We start from the raw sequence: 18077 nt of genomic DNA, 5'->3' as shown, positions 1-18077 counted from the left end.
ACCTTCTTGAGAATAAGCAGGTCACCCACAGAGTTCTTTTGGGAAGCCAGTGGACATCTCAAATCAAAACTGGGATGTGAGAACAATGTCTGGGAAGATGGTAGAGTAGAAACTCCAGGAATCTGCCTTTTCACCTAACAGTTGTTGATGGCAGCAACCATCTGAAGGCACTGTTTTGAAACTCCAGACTTACCCAGGAAAAAGCTAGATGAAGAGACTGGTAAGTTTTTGGAATTTTGGTGCATTTCGACCCATTTCATGCTGGTGGCTACCATTCCTGTCTCCAGCCCCACCTATGCAGCAGTGGGAGCAGCTGCTCATATTGCTGGTGCAACTTGCTGGAACCTAGATGGGCAGTAAGGACCTTGTCTTCCAAATATTGGGATTGTAGGCTCTGAGTGCTGTTTGCTGTTTTTGATCAGTGAGAGGCTAGCACACAATTTGGTGGCTATTGTTTCAACCCCCATCAGCTGAAGTGGCTTCCATGAGGATTTATTTATTTTTTTAAAGATTATTTCTTTATTTATTTGAGAGAGAGAGAGAGAGGGAGAGCATGAGCAGGTGTGGGGGAGCAGAGGGAGAGGGAGAAGCAGACTCCCCACTGAACAGGGAGCCTGATGTAGGGCTCGATCCCAAGACCCTGAGATCATGACCTGAGCCCAAGGCAGACACTTAACTGACTGAGCCACCCAGGCGCCCCAAGCATTTCAGGAAGATTTAAAGAGACAGTGCTCTCCACCACTTTTGGGAACCAGACTTTTAAGGAAATCTTTGTCAGGTCACTGGCTGACTGCAGAGATAAAGGAACAGAAACTTCAGTGACACGCAATAAATACAAACTTTCGAAAATAGTTTGAAAAAGCCACACATGGACTCCAGCCATCAACAAGCAAGATACAGCAGTCCCTGAGGAATGAGAGAACTAGAATTACCACAACATAATACTCAAAATGTCCAGTTCTCAAAAAAACTTACAAAACATACAAAGAAATAGGAAAATATGGCACATTCACAGAAAAAAAAGAATTTGACAGAAATTATCCATGAAGAAGTCTAGACATTGGAAATATTAGTCAAAGATGCTAAATCAACTGTCTTAAATATGTTAAATGAATGTTAAAGAAAACCATGGACAAAGACCTGAGGGAAGTCAAACAATGCATGAATGATGTATGAGAATATGAATAAAGAGATAGAAGTGGTTAAAGAAGGAACCAAAACTTGGAAGCAAACAAGGTTTCCTTCAGTAGGTACATGGATAAATAAACTATGGTACATCTAAACAATGGAATTTATTCAACACTAAAAAGAAATGAGTTATTAGCCATGAAAACACATGGAGGAATCTTAAATGCATATTAGTAACTGAAAGAAGCCAAACTGAAAAGTCTACTGTGTGAATCCAGCTATATGACATTCTAGAAAAGACAGGACTATAGAAACAGTAGAAAGATGCGTGGTTGTCAGGGGCCTGGGGAGGGAGAGATAAAGGTGGGACGCAGAGGATTTTATAGGGCACTGAAACTATTCTGTTTGATACTATCATGGTGGATACGTGTCCTTATACATATTTGTGAAATCCCATAGAATGTATAACACCAAAAGTAAATATTAGTGTAAGCTTATGGACTTTGGGTGATAATGATGTATTAATGTAGATTCATCAATTGTAACAAATGTACCACTTTTTTGCAGGATGCTGGTAGTATAGGAGGCTGTGCATGTTTGGGAGTATGAGGCATATGGGAACTCTCTGTACTTTCTACTCAATTTTTCTGTGAACACAAAACTGCTCTAAAAAAATCTATTAAACAATAGAAACGAACAGAAATTATGGGATTGAAAAGTCCAATAACTGAAATGAAAAAAAAAAAAACTCACTAAAGGGGTTCAACAACAGATTTGGAGAAGGCAGAAGAAAGGATCAGTGAACCTGAAGATAAAACAATTAAATTATTTAGTCTGAGAAGCAGAAATTTTTAAAAATGAGGGCAAGTGAACAGAATCTGAGGGACTTGGGGGCCTCATCAAACATGCCATCATAAATTTATAGGAGTTCTAGAAGGAGAGAGGGAGAAAGGGACATAAACCATATTTGAAGAAATAATGGCTAAAAATTTCTCAAATCTTAGGAGAGACATGAATACAGACGTTCAAAAATCTCAATGAACTCTCAATAAGATAAATCCAAAGAGCCCACACTGAGACACATTGTGGAAATGTGGAAACCCAAAGACAAAGAGAAAATTGTAAAACCTGCAACAGAGGAACAACTTGTCACATACAGGTGATCTTCAATAAAATTAACAGCTAATTTTTCTTCAGAAACCATGGAGGCCAGGAGTCAGTAGGATGATACATGTAAAGTCCTGAAAGGAAAAATTTGCCAACCAAGAATTATATAGCCAGCAAAGCTATCCTTCAAGAATGAAGGGGAAATTAAGACATTTCCAGATAAACAGAAGCCAAGGGAATTCATTACCAGTTCATTAGACCTGCCCTACAAGGTATGCTAAAGGGAGTCTTTTTGCTGAAATGAAAGTACCCTAGACATAAACACAGTCATAATAACAGATAAGGGACATTGGTAAAGGTAACTACATAGGTAAATATAAAAACCAGTTTTACTGTACTTTTTATGTGACTTGTGACTCCTTTTTTTTCTATATGACTTAATGAACCAATGCATGAAACAATGACTATGACTATGAACCTATGTTAATGGGCATAAAATGTGTAGAGAGGTTATCTGTGACAATAACAATGTAAATGGGAAGGGACAGAGATATAGGAAGAGAATGTTTGTATATTATTGAACCTAAGTTAGTCTTCAAATTAGGTTGTTATAGGTTTAAGATGTTAATTGTAATCCCCAAGATAACCACTAAGAAAATAACTTTAAAAAATACAAAAAAGGAAAGAAAAAGCAAATAAAATGTTACACACAAGTAAACAACTAGATACATAAGAGGGTAGTAATGGAGGAATTGAGGAACAAAGAACATATAAGCCATACAGAAAACAGATAAATGACAGAAATAAATCCTTTTTTATCAGTAATCTCATCAAAGTAAATGGACTAAATTCCCCTATTAAAAGGCAGAAATTGGGGCACCTGGGTGGCTCAGTCGTTAAGCGTCTGCCTTTGGCTCAGGTCGTGATCCCAGGGTCCTGGGATTGAGTCCCACATCGGGCTCCCTGCTCGGCGGGAAGCCTGCTTCTCCCTTTCCCACTCCCCCTGCTTGTGTTCCTGCTCTCACTGTCTCTCTCTGTCAAATAAATAAATAAAATCTCTAAAAAAAAATTTAGAAAAAGGCAGAAATTGGCATATTGTATTAAAAAAGAAAACAGTATCCATCTATATGCTGTCTACAAGAGACTTCCTTTAAATAAAAAGGACACAAAGAGATTGTAAGTAAAACAATGAATAAATATATTCCATGCACATAATAGCCAAAAGAGAGCTGAAGTGTTTATATTAATTGTCACACAAAATAGTCTTTTAAGCAAAAGAGGTTAGAAGAAACAAAGAAGGACAAAATATATCAATAAAAAGTTTGATACAGCAAGAAGTTTATAAACATACATACACCTAATAACAATATATGAAACAAAAATTGACAGAATTGAAGGGAGAAAAAGATAGTCCTACAAAAATATTTGGATACTTTCAGTAATGGATAGAAGAACCACGCAAAAGATTAATAATGAAATAGAGGACTTGAACAACACTACAAACCAATTACAAATAACAACACTATAAACCAATGACGTGTAATGGACATAACACAGGGTGTTACACTCAACAACAGCAAAATACACTTTCTTCTCAAGTGTACCTGGAATACTCTCTATGATAGACCATATATTAGATCATAGGGGCACCTGGGTGGCTCAGTTGGTTAAATGTCCAACTCTTGATTTTGGTTCAGGTCATGATCTTGGGGTGGTGAGATCAAGCCCCACATCGGGCTCCACACTGGGTGTGCAGCCTGCTTAAGGTTCTCTCTCTCCCTCTGCCCCTCTGCCTCTTCCCCCCATCACTTTCCCTAAACAAAACAAAACAAAAAAACAGACCATATATTAGGTCACAGAACAAATTTTAACAGGTTTTAAAAAATCTGAAACCATTCAAAGTATCTTTTCTGATCAAAATGGAATGAAACTAACAATCAATAACAGAAGGAAAACTGGAAAATTCACAGATATGTGGAAATTGAACAACATACTCTTAAACAACTGCTGTATCAAAGCAGAAATCACAAGGAAAATTAGAAAAATATTGAGATAAATGAAAATGAAAACACAACTTACCAAAAGGTATGGGATACAGCAAAAGTAATGCTAAAGGGGAAATTTACAGCTGTAAACACATACACTAAAAAAGAAGAAATTCTCAAATCATAACCTAACTGTACACCATGAAGAACTGGAAAAAAGAAGAGTGAACTAAACCAAAGATGGTGGAGGGAAAGAAATAATAATGATTAGAGTGGAGATCAATAAAATAGGGAACAGAAAAACTGTACTAGAGAGAATCAACAAAGCCAAAAGTTGGTTCTTTGAATAGATTAACAAAATTGACAGACCTTTAGCCAGATTGACTAAGAAAAACAGAAGACTCAAATTACTAAAGTCAGAAATGAAAGTGGGACATGAAAAGATGTTCAACATCACCCATCATCAGGGAAATGCAAATCAAAACTACAACGAAATATCACCTTACACCTGTCAGAATGGATAAAATAAAAAATACAAGAAACAGCAACTGTAGGTGAGGATGTGGAGAAAAAGGAACCCTCTTGCATTATTGATGGGAAGGAAAATTGGTGCAGCCACTGTGGAAAACAATATGGAGTTTCCTTAAAAAATTAAAAATAGAGGCTCGTGGGTGACGTTAAGCGTTTGCCTCCGGCTTAAGTCATGATCCCGGGGTCCTGGGATCAAGCCCCACATCATCGGGCTCCCTGCTCAGCAGGAAACCTGCTTCTCCTTCTCCCACTCCCCCTGCTGTGTTCCCTCTCTCCTTGTGTCTCTCTCTGTCAAATAAATAAATAAATAAAATCTTAAAAAAATTAAAAATAGAACTACCTTATGATCCAAGAATTGCCCTACTGGGTATTTACAAATATATATATATATATATATATATATATATATATATATATATATATACACACACACAAAAACACTAATGCAAAGGGATACATGCACCCCTATGTTTGTTGCAGCATTATTTACAATAGCCAAACTATGGAAGCAGCCCAAGTGTCCAAGGATAGACAAATAGATATTTGGTATATATCTACAATGCAATATGACTCAGCCATAAAAAAGAAGGAAATCTTGCCATTTGCAAAGACATGGATGGAGCTAGAGAGTATTATGAGAAGATAAATCAGTCAAAGAAAGACAAATACCTCATGATTTCACTCATATATGGAATTTAAGAAACAAAACAAATGAGCAAAGGGGGAAAATAGAGAGAGAGGTAAACCAAGAAACAGACTTAACTATGGAAAACAAACTGATGGTCACCAGAGGGGAGGTGGGTGGGGGATGGGTGAAATAGGTGATGGGGATTAAAGGGTACACTTATCATGATGAAAATAAAATAAAATGGAAAAAAAAAGATTTAAAAAAATGAAAGTAGGGACATTACTACAGATTTTACAGAGTAGAATACTATGAACAATTATACATCAAACAAATTGGGTAACCTAGATAAATAGACAAATTCCTAGAAATGTACAATCTACAAAAACTGACACATGAAGAAGGAATATCTGAACAGGTCATATATAACAAGTGAGGAGATTGAATCAGTAACCAGAAACCTCTCAGTGAAAAGCCCATGACCAGATGGTGTCACTGGTGAGTTCAACCAAACATTTAAAGAAGAATTAACACTAATACTTCTCAGACTCTTCCAAAAAATTGAAGAGGAGGGAATACCTCCTAACTCTTTCTGTGAGGTCAGCATTACACTGATACCAAAGCCTAATGAAGACAACATAAGAAAAGAAAATTACAGGGCGCCTGGGTGGCTCAGTTGGTTAAGCAACTGCCTTCGGCTCAGGTCATGATCCTGGGGTCCCAGGATCAAGTCCCGCATGGGGCTCCCTGCTCAGCAGGGAGTCTGCTTCCCCCTCTGACCCTCTTCCCTCTCGTGCTCTCTATCTCTCATTCTCTCTCTCTCAAATAAATAAATAAAATCTTTAAAAAAAAAAGGAAAAGAAAATTACAAACCAATATGCCTTATGAATATAGATGTAAAAATTCTCAACAAGATATTAGCAAATAAATTCCAACAGCTTTATTAAAAGGGTTCTACACCACAAAAAAGTGGGATTTTCGTTTCCTGGAATGCAACTATGATCCATTACACAAAAATCAATCAGTGTAATATACCATATTAAAAGAGTGAAAAGAAAAACTATACATTCATTGCAATTGGTGCTGAAAAAGGATTTGACAAAATTCAACACCTTTCCATGATTAAAAAAAGAAAACAGTAAAGTAATAATAGAAGAAAATTCCCTCAATATGATAAAAACCATATACGAAAAACTCACAGCTGACCCACTCAATGGTGAAAGACTGAAAGCTTCTTTCCTAAGATCAGCAACAAGACAAGAATGCCCACTTTTACTGCATCAATTGAACATAGTACTGAAAGTTCTAGCTAGAGCAATCAGACAAGGAAAAGAAATAAGACATGCAAATTGGAAAGAAGGAAGTAAAATTATCTCTGTTCACAGATGACATGATCTTATATGTAAAGTCCCTAAAAGTTACACACACACACACACACACACACACACACACACACACACACATTGGAACTAATGTTAAGTTGTAGGATACAAAATCGAAACACAAGTATATGTATTTGCAACAAACAATTCTAAAAGGAAATTAAGAAAACAATTCCATCTACAAAGCCATAAAAAAAGGATAAAATGCTTAGGAATAAACTTAACCAAGATGGCAAAAAGTATACACTGAAAAACTACAAAACATTGTTGAAATTAAAGACCTAAATAAAGGGCATCGTATGTTCATGGACTGGAAGACTTAAGATGGCAACACTACCCCAAGTGATCTACAGATTCAATGTAATCCTGACAAAATCCCAATAACTTTTTTACACAAATACAAAAATTCATCCTAGAACTTCATATGGAATTGCAAGGGACCCTGAATAAGCCAAAACAACTTTGAAGAATAAGAACAGTTGGAGGACCAACACTTCCTGATTTCAAAACTTATTGCAAAGCCAAAGCTAAAGTAAACAGTTAAGTAGGGTAATACCGGAATAAAGAGAGACACACAGACCAGTGGAATGGTCCAGAAATGGACCAGAAATAAATTCGCACATAAATAGTCAATTGATTTTCAACAGGGGTCCAAAATATTTCCATGGGGAAAGGACAATCTTCAATAAATGGTGCTGAGAAAACTGGATAGCCACATGTGAAAGAATGAAGTTGAACCCTTACCTTACAATATATACAAAAATTAACTTAAAATGCATCAAAACTTACACTTAAGGCTACAACTATAAAACTTTTAGAAGAAAACATGGGAAGTCTTCATGCGTTGAATCTGGCAATGACACTTTTGATACAACACCTAAATAAATTGGATTGCATCAAAATTTAAAACTTCTGTGCATCAAAAGAGTGAAAAAGGGGAGCTCACAGTATGGGAGCAAAGATTTCTGATAACAAATTAATATGCAGAAGATATAAAGAAGTACTAAGACTTAAGAACCAAAAATGAAACCAATCAAGTCAAAACTGGACAAAAGACTTGAATTGACATTTCCCCCAAAGAAGACATCCAAATGGCCTATAAGCATATAAAAACAGTCACCATCATTAGTCATTAGAGAAATTCAAATCAAAACTACAATGAGATACCACCTCATGCTCATTAGAATGGCTATTTTCAAAAAAGGGAAAAATAACAAGTGTTGGCAAGAACGTGAAGAAATTGGAGCTCTCATGTATTGATTATAGGAATGCAAAAGGCTGCGACCACTATAGAAAACAATTTGGCAGTTCCTCAAAAAGTTAAATACAGAGCTACCATTTGGTGCAGCAATTCCACTCCTAGGAATATATCCAAAGGAACTGAAAGCAGAGATTCAAACAGATCCTTGTACACCAACGTTCACAGCAGCATTATTCACAATAGCCAAAAGGTGGAAAACCCAATTGTTCATCACTAGACGAAAGGATAAGTAAAAAGTGCTATCTATACTGGAATATTATCCAGTTATTAAAATGAGTGAATTACTGGGACGCCTGGTTGGCTCAGTCAGTTAAGCGTCTGCCTTCGGCTCAGGTCATGATCCCAGGGTCCTGGGATCGAGTCCCGCATCGGGCTCCCTGCTGGGCGGGGAGCCTGCTTCTCCCTCTGCCTCTGCCTCTCTCTCTCTCATGAATAAATAAATAAAATCTTTTAAAAAAAATAAAATAAAATGGGTGAATTACTGACACGTGCGGCAACATGGAATAACTTTCTAGACCTTATTCTAAGTGAAATAAGCCAGCCACAAAAGGACAAACATTGTATGATTCCACTTGCATGAGATACCCAGAATAGGCAAGTTCATAGAGGCAGAAAGCAGACTAGAGGTTACCAGGCACTAGGGGAAGGGGAAACTGGGAGGATGAAAGTTTTGGGTATAGATAGTGGTGATGGTTGCAAAACACTGTGCATGTACTTAATGCCACTGAATTGCACACTTAAAAATGACTAAAATGGTTAACTTTATTCTGTATATTTTACAAACCAGAAGGAATAAGATAGTGGCATAATGCCCCAAATTTATGATAGAAATGTTTTCAGTCTAAAACACCACATGTTATTAATTAAGTGTGGGGTCAAATAAAGATGTTATGAGACATACAAAGTCTCAAAACTTTTATCTTCCATCATGCACCATTTCTTGGTAAGTAACTGGGAGATATGCTCCATCAAAGGCAAGGAGTAAACAAACCAGTGGGGAGTGGGGGAGAAACACAGGATGCATCTCAGCTGAGAGGTGAAGGTAGAAATTCTCAGAATGTTGGTGAAGGGGGTCTCTGGGGACAGCTGCCTGTAGGCCTAGAGGGAATCCTATCCAGGCTAAAATAAGAGAAAAGAGGAAAGGAAGGTCTCCAATGAAAACATTGCAACAATAGACAAGTGAGTATGTTTGGCAAACTGACAGGCTGAGTTTGTCACAGAGCTGAGGATAAATTACTGATACGTGCAGAGAAAACTGAGGCACTCTCAAGCCCAGGGAAATCATAGTACATGTATGGCTCAGCTGTGAACAAAATCCACATCATCATAAATGTGTGAGCAACTGTCAATGAATAACTCGGAGACTTTGAATTATGTCTGCTATAAAATAGTTTACTCATTTGCGTGAGTGGAGACAGCCATCAGACCACTGTCAATGAACAAAGGCAATACCAGAACTTATAAGAGAGGACGAAGAAAAGGAAGAACAAAACTGTAGAGGGTTTTACATTTGGGGGCAAACTGATTAGCTGGCAGCCAAGAGGGCAGTCTATCCTTGAACACCTGGGTTGGCTAAAGGGATCCAAAAGAATTGCCATTGTTGATGGATTCTCTGGAAACCCTGAGGGCATCAGAGTGGGCAAATGTGCCAGACCGTCTGAGTACACTGCTGGTCCTGCCTTATCCACCATGGGGTCAGCCCCACTGTCTGTACCAGACTTGCTCACAGTCTCCACTAACTAAACACAGCGCTCTGGGAGATTGGGTGGAGGGAGAGGTTGTGTGTACACAGAGGGTGATGTAAGAGTTGAGTTCTTATCTTAGAAAGTAGGAAGTTAATCCATAATGTATAAAATTGAAAAGTCAACAACTAGCTGTGTATGCCTATTATATTCTGAGACTATTCAAGAGTGAGCCCAGTGAAGCTATGAGGTAGCAATGGCTGGGAACCACTGCCTGTATGTCCTAGGCCCAGCGTTTTCCTAGCTGTGTGACCTTGGGCAGAACTTCACCTCCTGGAAACCCAGTATCCTCATCTGTAAAATAAGGGTGTTATTGCTTACTTCATAAGCCATTGTGAGTATTACATTCATCGCAAGTGCTTTGCCTGGCATGGTACTACGCTATTAGTAAAAGGTTAACCCTCTGAGCTATTGCCCTCCTTAACACTGCCATTCCTTGCAATATTGAGTACTGTACTGGCCAAGGCCTGGACCTGGGTCAAGGGAAGACTAAAAGGGCCAATTCCTGCCCCAAGGGCCTAAGACAACTCCGTATCTCTCTCCATGGTGGGGAGAGGGTCCCGTCCTCATGAGAAAGGAGCAGGATGGGTGTAGATCTCAGCTCCTCCTTCTTACTCTTTACAATTTTGCCAAGAAAATCTGTCAGTGTGACTTGAAAAGAAAGGACAATAAAGGCTTCAAGACAGGAGGAATTTCTCGTCCAATCTTTGAGTAAACACAGCATGAACTGGGCGGCGGGGGGGCGCTTTGAGCTAAGCTGTCACTGGTGGGGTGGGGTCAGGAGGCGATTCCAACGTGAAGAGACGGGGTGTGTGCCCTGGAGGAGGTCAGAGCCGGACACCTGGGGCACCCACAGGAAAACTGGCAATGACCACTTACGACCTTGCTTTTATTCACATAAAGAAGGAGGAAGAGGAGGTAGAGGGGTTGGGGTGGGTGGTGGGAGAAGTAAAAGGACAAGGGGAGGGGAGGAGACAAAGAAGGAAATGAGAAGGTGGTTTTTCATTTCAGTTAACTGTGTGTGATTTCCTACCAGGCTCTTCTGAAATACTGAACACAAGTCAGAGGCTGACCCCTGCCAGCCCCCACCCCACACTACCTTTCAGAGATTCTCAGGGTGGTGAGCCCACCATCCCCATGCAGGATCTAAGTCAGAACTAAACTAGGTCCTGGGAATCCTAGTCAAGTCACTTTCTCAGTTTTGGTTTATAAGAAGGGGATGACCATTTCTACCCATTATAATTTTTGCCTCCTGTTAGCTCTTTTTGAAAATGATTTGCCACACTTCAGTGGCAGAACAAGTGTGAGAGAACTAAATTGCGTGTGGTGGGAAAGCACAGCTCTGGGTCCCCACTGAATCACCTTGCAAAAGGGCACCTTATTTGCAAAATGGAAGGTACACTTCTCTCAAGGACGTGTACGTGACATGCCTGAGACACAGCTGCCAAGTGGTAGTTACTTGTCTGATATACGTGGTTATAAAATATAATGGATTAATTATAGTCACAATTATAATCATTTTATGGTAATATAAAACCATAGAATCATTTATAATGATAGAATATTATTATTAATAATTACGATAGTATCATCTAATTAGTCCTCCAGGCCTGGGAACTGACTCCCACAATCTCAACTTAAGGCTTAAGCAAAAATAATTTTCTAAAAACACTTGTCCCCATAGCTGCCTTGTCCCCTTGCTTCTCCTCTGAGCTGTCTCACATGTGTCTTCCTGGATGACCATGTGGCCTGAGCATGTCCACCTGGTGATAGTTCTTGTTTTGTAATTTACATTTGAGGGTGTAGCCATTCTGCCTCCTTACACTGTCTCATTCCTCTCTGAATCCGGTGCTTCCCATAACACCAGGAATAGTAGGTCCTTGATAAATGCTTATAAATGACCTTGGACATCATTGTCCTCAGTAAAGACTTGTGGAATGAAAAGCAGTCTCCATTTTTGCACTGTGTTACAGATAGCTGGACTGGGACAATATTTAGGTTTTACCTCTGTCCTCTCTCCCTGCCTGCATTTCCTCCATTCAAGTAAGACTCAGGACAGAGATGTCCTGGTGTGGAGACAGGGGAAAGCAGAAATCTAGGCTTTTGATTTTAAAACTTAGGGGAGAGGGATTCTTGGCAGAGACAAAGTAACACCGGGCCAGAAACCAGCACAGAAAATAATTTCCCCTATATCAAAACAAAACAAAACAAAGCAAAAAACCAAAACAACAACAAGAAAAAAACAGATGCCCAGCCAAAGATTTAGTGTGAAAAAGAATAAAATTACAAAAAGTTCTGGAGAAAAAATGATCTAATATTTCTTTGTAACCTTGGAGTAGGAAAGGCCTTTCTAACTATGACCCCTATCCAAAATCTGTAAAAAAAAAAAAAAAAAAAAGTCCTGATAAAATAGACTACACAGAACAAGGAGACAAAACAAAAAACAACAACAACAACAACAAAAAACCCAAACATGGCCAAAAATATCTTTAGAAAACTCTAAAGGCAAATGAAAAATGGAAACAAATCATTGCAGTTCAAATCTATAAACAGAAGAGGAAAGGCCAGCTACCCAATGGAAAATTGGGCAACACGGTGAACAGACAGTTCACAGAAGGGAAAAACATCATAAACATGTCTGGTCTCATTCCTAAGTGATAGGTGAATCCAAACTATGCTGATACTATCTTCCCTCTAATAGACTTCCCTCTAAATCCAGAAGCATCTGGATTTGGCTAAGTCCTGAGGAGGAAACTGGCACTCTTATTCACTATGGAAGGCAGGGGGATAGGGATAACCCCCGTGGAGGGTAATTTGGCAACATTTTTCAAAATTACTGATGCGTATACAGTCATATAGTGATTAAACTCTGGGGTTTATCCCAGAGTGTGAAATAATAAATTCATTGTAGCAATGTTTGTATCAGCAAAGATTGGAAAAACCCAAATGCCCATCAGTAGAGGACTGAATGAGTAAATTACAGCATGCTTATATACAGGACTATTGTGCATCTCTAAAAAAAGAATTAGGAAGCTGTTTATATATTGCTATGGAAAGAACTCCAAGATATATTTGTGGAAAACAAAAATAAAAATAAACAGGGTACATAACAGCATAGCTCATAGGGTTCCTCCCTTCCTCCTTCCCTCCCTTCCCTCCCTCCCTCCCTCCCTCCCTCCCTTCTTTCCTTCCTTCCAACCTTTCTTCCTTTTGCAAAAGGGGGAAAGTTCAAATCTATAAGTGTTGGCAAATACACAAAGAAACACTATAAAGAAACTTAAGAAACAAAAAATGGTGTTTTAAGTAAAAATCTTAGGAATAAATTTAACAAAAGAGTGCAAAACATGTACATGGAAAAACTACAAAACATTGTTGACAGAAGTCTTAAAAAGACCTAAATAAATGGAGAGACATCCCATGTTCATGGATTGAAAGACTTAATATTGTTAAGATGGCAATATTCCCCAAATTCTTCTATGGAATTAATGCAATCCTAATGAAAAAATCCTAGCTGGCTTTTCTGCAGAATTTGACAAGCTGATCTAAAGTCATATGGAAATGCAAGAGACCCAGAAGGGCCGAAACAATCTCAAAAAAGAAAAACATAGTTGGAAGACGCACACTTTTTCAACTTCAAAACTTACTACAAAGCAATATAAATAAGATAGTGTGGTACTAGCATAAAGATAACCATAGACCAATGGAATAGAAATGAGGGTCCACAAATAAAGTCTAACCTTTATGGTCAATTGATATTCCATAAGGGTACCAAGACAACTCAATGGGAGAAGGAGAGTCTTTTCAACAAATAGTGCTGAGACAACAGGATAGCCATGTGTAAAAAAAAAAAAAAAAAAAAAAAAATTTTGGACTCCTACCTCACACCATACGCAAATAAAAAATTAACTCACAGTTATCATAGATCTAAATGAAAGAGCTAAAATGACAAATTTAGAAGAAAACAAGAGTGAATCTTCATGACTTGGGGTTAGGCAATGACACCAATGCATAAATGACTAAAGAGAAGATTGAGAGATTGGATTTCATCAAAATTAAACACGTTTGTGTTTCACAGAATACTATCAAGAAAATAAAAGGACAATCCACAGACTGGGAGGAAATATTTGCAAGCCATATATATGTTAAGGGATCAGAATATATAAAGAATGCTTATAACTGAATAATGAAAAACAACCCAACTTAAAAATAGGTTAAGGAGTTAGACATTTCTCCAAAAGATATGTGAATGGCTAATAAGCACATGAAAGATGTTCAACATCATTTGTCATTAGGGAAATGCAAATCAAAACCACACTGACATACCTACTTAAAATGGCTATAATGAAAAAAGGGATAATGACAAGTGTTCATGAGGATGTGGAGAAATTGGAACCCCTCATACATGAAGCAAGATTATCAAATGGTACAGCTACTGTGCAAAACAGTTTGGTGGTTCCTCAAAATGTTAAGCATAGAATTACCACAAGACCCAGCAATTCCACTCCCAAGAGAAATGAAAACATGTCCACCCAAATACTTGAACACAGATGTTCATGGCAGCATTATTCATAATAGTCAAAAAGTAGAAACAACCCAAATGTCCATCAGCCAATGAATGGGTAAATAAAATGTGGTATATCCATTAAATGGAATATTATTGGGCCATAAAAAGAACAAAGTGTTGATACATTCTACAACATGAATGAACCTTAAAACATCATGCTAAGAGGAAGAAGGCAGTTTGCTAAACACCACATTCAATTTTTATAAAATTGTTCAAAACAGGCAACTAGGGGCTCCTGGGTGGCTCAGTTGGTCAAGCGGCCGACTTTTGATTTCAGCTCAGGCGGTGGTCTCAGGGTCATGGGATCGAGCCCTGCATCTGACTCCGTGCTTAGTGGGGAGTCTGCTTGAGATTCTCACTCTCCCTCTTCCTCTGCCCCTCCCCCCTCAAATAAATAAATAAATCTTAAAAAAAAAAAAAAAACCAGGGCAAGGGGCGCCTGGGTGGCTCAGTCGTTAAGCATCTGCCTTCGGCTCGGGTCATGGTCCCAGGGTCCTGGATCGAGCCCCACATCAGGCTTCCTGCTCGGCAGGAAGCCTGCTTCGCCTCTCCCACTCCCCCTGCTTGTGTTCCCTCTCATTCTGTGTCTCTCTTTGTCAAATAAATAAATAAAATCTTTAAAAAATAAAAATAAAAATAAAACAGGCAGAGATCTGTAGATACGGAAAGCAGATTAGTGGTAACCTAAGGCCTGGGGTGGGGAAGAATGGAGATTGTGGGGTGATGAAAATGATCTAAAATTAGATTATAGTGATGATTGCGCCACTCTGCAAGTACACTAAATAACATTGGCTCGTACACTTTAACAGGGTAAACTTTATGACATGTAAATGATATGTCAGGAAAGCTGTTTCTTCCAGGGGAAGCAGGGACTGGATAGATGAAGGACGGAGTTGGAAGGAAGACTTCATATTGTATACCTTTTTATACTTTCTGTGCTTCCAATGTGTGACCACTATCTACTCAAAAAACAAATTGAAAATACAAAAGGATCAGACAAAATTAAAGAGAACTCTGACCCTTCCCTCACTTGGGGAGAGGAGAGAGAGGGTGCTGCCACCCACCCCAGCCCCCTGTGAAGTGATGGCAGGGTGGCCCGTGGGTTAGATTGGACAGGGCAGCCCTAGAGAGCTTCCAAGACATATTCATGGTCTGGAGGCCACCAAGCTGTGGGACCTGATGGGGACGTAGGACCTAGCTGGCCACCTGCTCCCCACTCCTCCACCACCATCTGGACCTACATAAAATCCCAGAACCATCATCTAGCCCCAAAGAGGGACTGGGAAAACCCCAAGATTGACACTGGCCAGGCAGAATAGAAGCTTGAGAAAGTTCTGTTGACATAGAGGGAAGGCGGGAAGAACTCCTCTTGCACGCCTGGTTTTGTGGACCAGGCTCACACCCCCAGCCTCCTGCACCCTGAGACCTGAGAGCACCAGGAGGGCTGATGGTTGGAGCCCTCTGCCTGTGGTTCCTCGTGTGCTTGGCTTAAGAGGTGCCGTACCAAGAAAGACCTCTGTGGTCAAATTAGTTTGAAAAATGCCAGATTAAAGAAAGGCAAAGCTTTTTTAGCTGCAGCCCTTCTCCGAGTCTTTGCTTGGGACTCCTCAAGAGGGGTTCTGGCAAGTTCAAAGACCTTTTGAAGTTTCGAGGGACATCTGGTGGGGCAGAGACCCTTCTTCATGGTACAGCTGAAGAAACAGAGCCTGGAGAGGGGAAGGGCTCATCCAAGGTCACACAGTGAGTCCGTGAACACCTGGAGTGAGAACCCCTGACTCCAGGCCAGGGCGGATTCGGCTGCACCAGGCAGCCACACTCGGCGCCCCGTCACAGTTCTGACCGGTCGCCAGCCCGTGATCCTGGCGGCCCGGGCAGTTTCACCCAGAATCAACGTGGCCTCTGGTCCTTGCCTGGTCCGAGTCTCTCAGAAATTTTATACGTTTGAGCCCTAAGCTGGGGACATGTCTGGGGACATAGTCACTGGATTTAAAAAGGAATCAGAGAAAAGATATACTCCCTGACTGATGTGAGCCGGACAGAGCGGTAGCCAGCCGTGCGTGAACCCAGGCCGGGCCACCCAAGGCCCTGACAGCCCCTCAAATCCAGCCTTGGGGTCCCCTCTGCACAGTGACGGACTTGGACCCATCTGCTCCAGCAACGTATGCTTCCTGGTTTGTGCCTTCGAACGAACCTTTAAAACCCTGATAAAAATTCTACAGGGTAAGCTATCCAGCTTCTTCAATAAATAAATAGCAGGGGGGCGGGGGGAAGGAGACCAGATGGGAACTGTTCTAGATTAAAACATGTAATCAAAGGCATAACATGGGCCATGTCAGATCCTGATTTGAACAAATCAACTGGAAAAGACGTTGATAAGACAGTTGGAAAATCTCAACACTGACAGGCTATTTAGTAATACTGGCGGGGGCGGGGGGTCATTCTTCTTCTTTTTTTTTTTTTTTAAGATTTTATTTATTTGTTTGACAGAGAGAGGGAGAGAAGGATCACAGGTAAGTAGAGCAGCAGGCAGGGGGAGAGGGAGAAGCAGGCGGAGCCCGATGTGGGGCTCAGTCCCGGGAGCTTGGGATCATGACCTGAGCCGAAGGCAGACGCTTAACCGATTGAGCCACCCAGGCTGCCCCTGGGCGGGGGAGGGGTGTCATTCATTTTTGAGTTGGTCAGGGCATGATGGTTAATTTTTCGGTTTTTGGTTTTTAAAGAGGCTTTTAGAGATCAGTGCTGAGGTATCCACAAATCAAACAATACAATGTTTGCTATTTGCTATTAGCTTTAAAATGATCCAGTGGGGCTGGTGGGGGAACATGGCAGGCACGGAGGATGTAAGGTGGGCCATATTGGCTAATTGTCAAAGCTGCGGATGTATGCTGAAAGTGCCTTAAACTCTCCTCTCCACTTTGGCTTCAAATAAAATACTTTTTAAACGTCCTGGCCAACCTGGCTCAGGTGCCCTGGCCAGCTTGGGTTCGGAGGTGTCTCAGACGGAATTCCTGCCTATGTGCTGACCCGCCAACCTCCCGGCTCCTCTCCTGGAATGCAAGGTGCGGACCCGCAAAGCCCCCAAAATTGGGGCTCTCCACGTGCAGAGGCATGGGCCGACCCCCCAGACTACCCGAGCTTGCCCGTCTGCTGTGGGTGCTGTGCCCACCAAATCCCTCCGAACCCATGCGGGGTGCCCCTGGCCAAGCCCTCCTCACCCCCACTTCCCCCCAATCCGGCCGCCTACCTGGCTACTCACGCCACTCTCCCTGGGCCGCCCGCTCCAGCCACCTCGCCTGCTCCGGCCCAAGCCGCTCATTACTCAGGAGGTTTATTATTAGCCTGAGATTTGATTAGTGCCTGAGCTGCACTTCCTGGGTTTTCCCCCCCCCAACCTGTAGGATGTAAATCAGCGGCACCCCCTCCCGCCCTGCACCTGCGTGTTAGGAGCTGAGGTGGGTGGCCTGGGACTACTCCGGAGTCCCCCACCAGTGCCGTCTGTGGAGCTCCCCTGCACCCTGTCCGCCAGCGCCCACAGGGCAGGGGAAGGGCAGGACTGGCCTCGCCTTGGGGTGAGGTACGAACTGGTATGACCGCAAGCCGGCGCTGACCCACCACTTGGGCCTGGTTTCCTGCCCCATGGCACACGTTCCTGGCTGCAGCCAGGGTGAACCCGCTCTCCAGCCTCCAAACATTGCTCAGCCCCTTCCCTCTTCCCTGACACCCATTTCCTATTTCATTGCTCGGTGGTCTCT

At 41.0% G+C, this 18077-nt stretch overlaps 1 protein-coding gene across 1 annotated transcript in view; it reads right to left on the bottom strand.

Annotated features, from left to right (window-relative positions):
* Positions 1 to 17759, bottom strand: part of TNFRSF13B (TNF receptor superfamily member 13B) — a 33648-nt gene extending 15889 nt beyond the window's left edge. The window contains exon 1 of the mRNA XM_035724686.1: positions 17570 to 17759. The gene's annotated coding sequence lies outside the window, so the exon portion shown is untranslated. The remainder of the gene's footprint in view (positions 1 to 17569) is intronic.
* Between the last annotated feature and the right edge of the window lie 318 nt (positions 17760 to 18077).

This window comes from Zalophus californianus, chromosome 16 (assembly GCF_009762305.2).
Source record: "Zalophus californianus isolate mZalCal1 chromosome 16, mZalCal1.pri.v2, whole genome shotgun sequence".
Taxonomy (NCBI): Eukaryota; Metazoa; Chordata; class Mammalia; order Carnivora; family Otariidae; genus Zalophus; species Zalophus californianus.
Note: the sequence above shows the minus strand (reverse complement) of the source record. Positions and strands in the feature narration are given on the sequence as shown.